The 9,676-nt window shown below is 42.1% G+C and overlaps 1 protein-coding gene and 1 pseudogene across 2 annotated transcripts in view; both read left to right on the top strand.

The window, feature by feature from the left end:
* ANKRD33B (ankyrin repeat domain 33B) overlaps window positions 1–9,676 on the top strand; it is a 77,483-nt gene that overhangs the window by 20,760 nt on the left and 47,047 nt on the right. The gene's annotated exons all lie outside the window — the stretch shown is intronic.
* LOC111742424 lies at window positions 1,335–1,453 on the top strand (annotated as a pseudogene).

The following is a 9,676-nucleotide window of genomic DNA, read 5'->3' as shown; positions in this document are numbered from 1 at the left end:
CAAACATTGTCCTTGGTTGACAAATCCGTATTTGGGCTGCTCATCTAGTGTCCTTGAGCTTCAGTTTTTAAGATCCGACTTCAAGCATGGTGATCATTTCTGCTTGACGCAGGGAACTGAGGAAGGTGATTACGTGCGTGTGTGGCATGCGGGGCACGAGGCTTTGGTTTTGAGAAAGGGAACCCTAAGAGGAGCCCCTAGCACTAGGAAGCGCTCCCTGGGGTGCTCGTGGCTCCTCGGTTAGCCTCCACGGCCTGGCTGCCCAGAGGCCTGCTTGCCTAATGGGCGTGCCGGGCGCCCCCACGGCGGGCACCGGCTGTGGTGTTTGGGAGGTTTCTCGGTGGTGTCTAAGGGACCACATGGGACATGGTTCTGGGCTCAGATCCAGGCGGCACCTCTGAGCTTCACTGCCACGGCCCCTCCGTTCCCTCCTCCCCTGGAAGCGATTCGCCTGCCAGCCCACCCTTCCCCAGATCTTGGGACGGCTCCTCCATGCCAGGCGCTCTGCAGGAGAAGCCCTGGGGACAAGCCCTGGGGCTCTCTGTCAGCAAAGAACACACAGATGGCAACACAGTCTGTGTGTGCGTGAGTATGTGTGAGTGAGTGTGTGAGTGAGTGTGAGTGTGAGTGAGTGTGAGTGAGTGTGAGTGCGTGTGTGCGTACTACTTCCTTCTTTCTCGCTTCCCTACAGTTCATATCACTTAGGCCAACAGAATGGTTCTCATCTTCAGTCTTTTCAGGCTTCATTTTTCTTGTGCGTTATCTTAATGCACAATTTGGGAAATTGTTATTAGTCTCCCGTAGTCAGAGCAGATTCGAATGGGGGAAGATCTTTGCAGTGCAGACGTGGGCCTTTTCCAGTACATTTACATGTGCCCGGTCATCGCTCCTTGGCTTCCCAGCTTTTAACTTAACAGCCATGCAAATGTGGGCCTTTCACAATACCAAGATATAAATCATGTGGCTCCTGGCTCACGGCAGCAGTGTGTGCTCGGCTAAGCTATCATAGATAAGGTACTATGAGAGTTATTAACAGGAGGCGTGGGAGAATCTTTTCTTGCTGATTTTCAAGGGGCAATGAGATTGGGGTACATGAAGGGTTCATTGTGGCAGAATGTTTCAGGTTTTCGCGATGCATGAAGATCCTTCTGGATAAGGCTTGATTTTTCTCTCTGAATGGTCACACCACCCTCTGACCCTTATTCTTTTATTTTGACATTGAACAGTAATATTTAGTAGATTTTTTTTCTTGCTTCCAATAGAAATATTTAGGTGTGGAAAATGAAAAAAAAAAAAAAGCCAAGTACAAAGAAAAAAATAAAAACCAAGACACTGTCTACGGCCATATCACCTTGAACGTGCCCGATCCCGTCTGATCTTGGAAGCTAAGCAGGGTGCGGCCTGGTTAGTACTCGGATGGGAGACCACCTAGGAAGACCAGGTGCTGTAGGCGTAAAAAAAGACCCCCAAACCAAGACACCTACGCTAGTGGAAACTGGAGATAATGAAGCTAACGTTTGATGTGCTCCGCCAGTCTGTTTATCTCTAAAGTTTATCCCGTAAAAAGAGTTTTGGATCCTGGCTTTTTTTCACTTATAAGCATACTTTGAGCTCATTTCTATATTAAAAGTACTTTAGAATCTTGTTTTTCGAAACCCATTTCTGCATACGTCCTCTTTTTTTTTTTTTTGCTGTTTGTTGGACATTTTGGTCATTTTTGAAAATTTACTGTAGACACAATGCTCTGATGGGTGCGTGTCTTAGTATATTGGAACATTTCCTTTTCAGATCAGTTTTTAGAAGGTATATTATTGGGTTTCAGAGTATGAGCCCTTTCAAGGCCATCTTGCTGTGTAGGAAGATTATACTAATTTCTTCTTCCACCAGGAGGCTATGCAATCGACTGTTATGCTGTATCATTGTCGCACGGCACATTCATTATTAAAAATATTGAAATGACTTTGTTGGTCTTTGAAACAGTAAAAATCATGCATGCTTACTGTAAAATATTCAAGTACCATAGAAAGGTAAAATGCCAAAGATGAAAATGACTGATCTTAGAGATAATTCGTTTTTTTTTTTAGGTAAAACTTCAGAGTCATTTAATATAATATGATGCACGCAATCTGCTTTTTCCCTTTACAGCTTATTGAGGACATCTTTCCATGTCAGCAAATATACATCATTATTTTTAAAATTATTGCAATATATCCTATTTTCAGGATATTTTCATTGATCGAACTTAAGACTTCCCGGTAGGCACGGAGGTTATTTTTAGTTTATGATTAATACAGCAATCTACATACATCTTTGCACATTGATCTAATTATTAGGAAATGGTTGGGTCTTGAGTTTGGATTCATGTGGTGGGTCCTGTTATTCTCACAAATAATTCTGCCTCTCCCAGGAGCAGGGGTATGTAGGTTTTTCTCTTCACAGTATCACAGTTGGCCATGCCACTTGCTCTGGCAAATTTAGTGTGAGAAGTGACTTGTATAACTTTGGCCATGAATTTTAGGACACAGCATATAATCTGCCATGCCCTCTTTTCCCTCTGCAGTGAGAACTCACAATGTTCATGGTGGACGTTCCTCCATCAACCTGAGTCCTAGAGGGAAAAACACATGGAAAAGAGCTGCAGTCAAACCTGCACTGGACATAGAGTGTGAACAAGTAGACATTTGTCAGAAGCCATTGAAATCTGGGGATTGCTTGTTACTGCTGCACAACCTAACTTTTCCTGACTGATGTAATGCATAACATAATCCTCTAGAAAGAGAGAACCTACTTATGCTCCCTAGCAATATATTAGAGTGCCTTTTCCCCACACTTTGCCAATGCTTGTTATTTTTACTTTTTAATCTTTCTTTAAGTCATGGCCAAAAAATGGTAACTCATTTTAATATGCGTGTCTTTGATGATTAGTGGTTTCATATTACATGTTTTATATAACAGGTTTAGATTTTTCTTTCTTTGATTTACTTCTTCATATCTTTTGCCCATTTTTTGTTATTAGTCTGTCTTTTCTTCTTGAGTACTAAGAATGTTTTAAATGTGCTAAAGGTATTATTCTTTATCTAGCATATGTCCCACATTCTTTTTCCAGTGAGTGTTTATTTTTTAAATCTTATTTGCCGTTTGTAGAATTTCTTGAATTTATGGATTGATGTCTTCTGTCAGTTTGGAAAAATTCTCTACCACTGTGTTGTCAAGTATTGTTTTGCCCCATTCTCTTTATGTTCTCATTCTGTGACCAAATAATTAGACTCTTTTCATCATGCTTTGTGTGTCTTTTATGCTTTTTTCCCTATCTTTTCCATATTTATTTCCCGTCTTGCCATTTTTGGTTAACCTATTTTCCAGTTCACTAATTCTCTGTTTAGCCTACCCTGCTTCTTAACGTCTTTTTAAATTCTTAATTTCAGTTTTTATATTTTTAATTTCTAAAATTTTTATTTGATTCTTCTTTATAGATTCCAGTTCTCTGCTAAAATTCTCCATTTGTTATTATTTTCTGTTACATGTTAATCGCAGTTTTTATAAAGTCTGATAATTCCAGTATCTGTCTCCCGGAGATGTTTTCTATTGCATATTTTTCTCTTGGTCCCGTCCCCTGAAATGTCTGGTAATTTTTTTTGAATGGTAGACATTGTAAATAAAAAATTGAAGTAGCTCTAGATGGTTCTATCTTCTTCCAGAGAAGATTTAATTTGCTTCTGGCGGACAGAGGGGGCAGATGATGGCAAGCTCGGTTGTAGTTTCTGTAAATTCTTGTCTGCTTCTGGCTTGCCTTTCTTCTTGTAAGGGCCAGCCTTTGGGGCTTTCTACAGACAATGTGGCGTGTTTAACAGGTCTGTCATCCTTGGTAGGCCATGAACTTCCGTTTTGTCTCCTTAACCCTGAGATGGTGATAGACTGCCTAATGCCTTTGATCTTTAGCTACTGTGCCTCAATCTTATGAATCAGCAAATACCATGAGGGGGGAAATGATGAGACTGAAAGCTCATCTCACGGCTTTTACCTTCTTTTTGGGATCTCGGGCTTGTAAGTCCTGGTTTTCTTAGAAGTCTGGTGCCTTCAAATAGATTTTAAATCATTTAATCTTCCTTGTTCTCAGTTGGGGAATGGATCTGATTGAAGCTAGTTTTTCATAGCTGAAAGTGAAAGTTACTATCATTTGTCTTTTTACTTTGTTTATATTGTTGTTTCGCTGAAAAGGTGTAGATTTTTATATAGTCAGATATAGCTGTCTTTTTTTTATAGCTTCTGGCTTTGGTATCATGCTTCAAAATGCTTTTAGAAAGCCACGTTTATAGAAATAGTCATCTAAATTTTCTTTGAGTGTTTTTGTGGTTGTATATTGAATGACTCATTTTGGCATAAGACATAAAGATCTAACCTTGTTTTTCCCATATTGCTAGGGCATTTGTCCAACACCATTAATTGAGTAATCCATCTTCTGCGAATATCTAAAATATGATCTTTTTTGTGAAGAACATGGTGTCTCATTAATATTTTTCATTTACCCTACTTTGTTTACTAGTGGCATTATATACATTTCACATATATTTACTGACTCTTTGGCTTTGCTTTTTTCATTCCTTATCCATTCAAAAGTTGCTGTGTATTTATGCCGATATTGAACTTTCCTGTCGATATTTAAATAATTCCGTACACGTCATTAATTTTTCATACTGTTGTTTTGGTGCCTTATCATTTGTGCTTTGTGACAGTGATGCCACAGACTGGAAATGCCTGGGGACCTCACCTGGGCCTGGACTGCTGTGGCTGAACTGGCCTTTACGGTTCTTATTATGATTGCAAGACGCACCTAGCAACAATTATTAGGGAACTATGAAAAGACAAGACTTATTACAGATTCTGGAGGGTACGTGGCGTGCCCGGGGCCATACAGCAGCGGTCTCGGGTAGAGAGGGAGTGAGCGAGCTCATGGACCTGGGGTTCTGTAATTGTGCTTATCTGTATCTCAACTTTATCTGTTCGATTCTAACAGTTAAAAATAAGTAACATTGGTGTTCTATGTTTCCTTTTCTCTGCAATAACACATTTAAAAATATTGTGGTATATATTTATTCTGTGTTTTCTTGTCTTTTTGTAAAGCTTTGGCTATTAGCCCATTATGCTCTTAAAAATAAACAAAACAAACCATTGGCCTTAGCTTTTGTAGCCCTCTTGTTGAAATTCGAATTAGCATAGGTCTTACTCTGCTCCGGACATTATTGCAGGTATTAAAACTTTGCATACAAGGAAATCTCTGTATCTTCCGCCCCATTTTTCTAAAACTGCTCTAAAATGTAAAGTCTCGTTAAAACAATAACAAGAAAATTTTGCAGGTAGATGTGTGGATCCTTTGATCAACTTAGGTGCTGCTGATTTTGGAAAGACCAAGAGGCCCATTTGCCTTAAGTAAGACTAGGAAGCAGAGCAGATTAGAGGCAGCAGAGCACCATGGGAGCTACTCATGAGTCTGTGACTTACAGGTGTGGTACATGCCGTGGCGCATCTTCTCGTGGGTGGATAATTCTCGCGAGCGTAACGTTCTCGTTCGGAGGGACTTAGGAACTTGGATTACACTAGCGGACTGGCTCAGAACTGGTGTTTCAGCGGCGTGTACCTCAGGGGAGTGATGGATGGGCTCTCCCCGGGACTGATGGGGGAGGCCCTTTGATGGCCTTGGTTGCCCAGATGGTTTGTTTCTTTTGCATTTGCATTTAGCTACTTTGCTGGAACGACATTTATACTGCAGGGATCTGTATAAATGTATTCATTCCGTTCATTTCCCTAATCAGCTATATTTTTCCATTTATTAAAAGTTGAGGTTATCAGTGGCTGGAGGATTAAAAGCTAAGCAAATTAGCAGACATTTTGAGTATTTCAGTGCCTGGTGTGGTTGGATCTTATTTTTGCAAATGCATCAAACAGTACCTGCTACTGGCACAACAGGTGTCAATGACATGATGCCCGCCGAGGCTGGGGACAGGGGCTGGGGCCAGCCCTGGGCTTTTCTTCCTTGGGATAACTAGGAAGTTGCAGGAAGAGACATTTTTTAAGTAGGGAGAGCACACGAATGTGGAGGATGGGGGCGGGGCCAGGCCAGGAGGCAGGTGATCTGGTGATGGCTTTTGCAGCCATCGGAGGTGAGTGAGGGTCAGACCCAAGGCTGGCATACCGAGCAGAAGCCGAGGGACAAAGTCGGGCGGAATAGGTGCTCAAAGGACACAGGGCGAGTGTGGTGCTTGGGCGCTGATGTGTTGGTGTCCAAGGCTGTCATACCAAATTCACACAAGTTTGGTGGCTTAAACAACGGAAAGTCATCCTCTCACAGTTCCGAAGGCTAGAAATCCCAAATCAAGGGGACAGCGGGTTGGCGCTCCCTCCAATGGCCATGGTGGGGGGCGGGGACCCTTCCTCGCCTCTTCTAGCCAGCGGCGGCCCCAGGCTTTCTTGGTTTGTGGCTGCATCACTCCAATCTCCGTCTGCATCTTCACATGGCCTCTCCCTTCTGTGCGTCTGTATCACAGATCTTCAGGATGACCTCATCTTCAGATCTTTAACTTAGTTACATCTGCAAAGACTGTTCCAAATAAGGTCACGTTTACAGGCACAAGGGACGACCTATCTTTTGCGGGGGGCACAATATCAACCCGTGACAGGTGGTTAGTGGGTAGATGAGGGACAGAGGGTCGTGGATGGGACGCCTGAGTGGAGGGGAGCCTTCTTTTCAGTGGGGGGTTGGAGGGGGCAGGTGTGACGGGATGAACTGAACCAGGACGGTGCAGCATGCCAGGGCAGGAGAGGCACGTCCCTGTGTGCTGTTACTTGTATCACAAGGGACTGCATTCGCTGTTCTGGAGGAGTTCTGGAGGCCTCGTCTTGCATGTGCCTGGGGCACATGTTGTTTTTGGCCTAAGCCAGGCAAGCTGTTCCCAGCCAGAAAAACAAAAACAAAAACACAAACCAAACCAAAACAGGCCTAACAACTTAAATACATATCAGTACCCTTAAAAATTAGCAATACTTTCCACCACGAACCTCTGGTTCGAGTTGAATATGTCTTGTGTGTACTGTGTACTGTGTACTGCTAATTCTTTTAATCGGTTTTAGAATTCTGGGCCTTCATTTGTTTACCAAGAATACCAGATTTTCTTGCTGTGTTTCTTTTCCCGGCAGATGACTTTGCTACATTCCCAGGGGCCCAAGTCAGGAGCCAAACACCTCTTCTGACCTCGCCCCACGCATCCCCGTGTCTGTTCTGCCTGATGGCTCTGGGAACCACCTCGTTTGTGGCGTTATCTCTACCTGGAGCCTTTTCGTTGGCTTCCTACCTCTGGCCCTGCTGTTTCCATGCCGTTCACAGCACTATCGATACCTCGTTGTTTTTTAACCATAATTTATGGTCATAGTAGTTCGTTTTTGTTTTTGTTTTTGTTTTGTTTTGTGGTATAATTTACATAAAGTGCACAAATTCGAAATGAACAGCTGGATAAATTTTTTTTTTTTTACAAATTCATGCACCTGTGCAATCATCCCTCAGCTCAAGCATTTTTGTCACCATGGTGAGTTTCCTTAGTCCCTTCTGCTCAGTCCCCATCCAGCACAGGCAGCTGCTGCTCAGCTTTCTGTCCCCATGGGTGAGCTTAGCCAGCACTGGGACTTCGGTAGAGTCACACAGTGTGTGCTCTGGTGCCCGGCTTCTTCCATATGACATAATGGTTTTAAGATCTATCTCTGATGTGCGTATATCATTAAGTCGCTTTACTTTCTTTTCATTTTTAATGACTTTATTGAGGTATAATTCATATACCATAAAGTTAGTCCATTCAAGGTATAGAACTAAATGTTTTTTGGCATATTCTATTATTTTTTTAATGTGGTAAAATACATATAACGAATCGTCCCATTATAATCATAGTAACCAGCATACGATGCCGTGTCGTACAAACGTCACTGCTGTCTATTTCTAAAACTTTTCGTCACCATGAAGCAGTGATCCCCATTCCTCCTCCCCCTGCTCCTGGTAACTTCTAATCTACCTTCTGTTTCTATGCTTCTGCCCGTTCTAGATATTTTACACAAATAGCATCATACAATATTAGTCCATCTGTCTGGCTTCTTCACTTAACACAACATCTTCAATGTCAGGTTCATCCATGTCGTAGCCTGTATAAGAATTTCATTCGTTAATCTGAAGGAATGATGGCCCATCGTACACTCATACCCCGTTTTGTGAATCCATTCATCTGTTGATGGACGCTTGGGTTGTTTCTACTTTTTGGCTACTGTGCATAATGCTGCTATGTATATGGGCGTCCAAGTGTCCGTCAGAGTCTCTGCTTCTAATTCCTGTGACTGTATACCTATTTGTGGAATCTCTGGGTCATACAGTAATTTTATGTTTAGCTTTTTGAGGAACTGCCAAACTTTTCCATAGAGGCTGCTCGCTGCGGTGCCCAATTTCTCCACATCCTTCTCAATGCTTTACTTTTTATTTTATTTTATTTATTATTATTTTTTGTAACTAGCCCAGAATGTGTGAAGTGGTTTCTCATTGTGGTTTAGATTTGGGTTTCCCTCATGACTGATGAATGATGTTGAGCATCCTTTCACATGTCTGTTGGTTATTTGCATGTTTTTGGCTAAGCTGTTTTTTATGCTGTCATGACTTAACTGAGATATACACTTGATGACATACATAACTCTTAAGAGTCCAGCTCAGTGAATTTTAACAAATGAATATACACATATAAATATCACCCAAGTCATTACCCTGGAAAGTTCTCTCGTACCTCTGTCCAATAATCCCCTTCACTGTTTTTTCTGGTTTTTTAATCACCATAGATAAATTTTGTTTATCCTTGGATTTCATTAAATGGGATCGAACAGCATGAACTTTTTGATGTCTGGGGAGTTTGATGTCACGTGTTTGAGATCTGTCAGGATTGTTGCATGTATCAGCGTTTGGTCTTTTGGGTTGCTGAGTGGTACTCTGAAGTTTGCGTCCAGCAGGGTGTGCTTATCCAGTGATGATATCCAGTGATGAGTGTTTGGTTTGTTCGTAATTTGGGGCTGCTATGGATAAAAGTGCCCTAAACATTCCTGTACCCGTCTTTACGTGAGTGCAGACTGTTTCTCTTGGGAATGCACCAGTGGAATTGCTGCGTCATGGGTAGGCACGTGCCGAACTTCATTAGAAACTGCCAGTTGTCCATTGTGGTTGTTCCATTTCACACGCCCCGCTACCGGGAACATGCGAGTCCCACACCCTCACCATCAGTAGGTATTGTCAGCCTTTTTAATTTTAGTCATTCTGGTGGGCGTATGGTGGTATCTCAGTGTGGGTTTAATTTGCATTTCCCCATGACTAATGATATCAAGAACCTTCACACGTGGAAAAGGTTATAATTTAAATTTTTACATTAAAAGAAAATCAAGTAGGCAGATATCCGTGAACACCTGGAGGACAGACATCCCGGGGCCCAGAATGTTCGTTGAGGCCGTCTCCCCTGACAGCTATGAGTCAGACAGACAGATGTCAGTTTTAAGTACATCTTAAATCACAAAGGAGTTGTCAAATCAGTTTAAAAAGATGGGGTGAGGGGGCATATTTACCAAATATTTTGAACATAGAAAGACGAAAATGGCAAGGGTCTCACCT

The sequence above is a fragment of the Pteropus vampyrus genome, unplaced genomic scaffold (assembly GCF_000151845.1).
Source record: "Pteropus vampyrus isolate Shadow unplaced genomic scaffold, Pvam_2.0 Scaffold94, whole genome shotgun sequence".
Lineage (NCBI taxonomy): Eukaryota > Metazoa > Chordata > Mammalia > Chiroptera > Pteropodidae > Pteropus > Pteropus vampyrus.
This window is presented reverse-complemented; position numbering and strand designations above follow the sequence as displayed.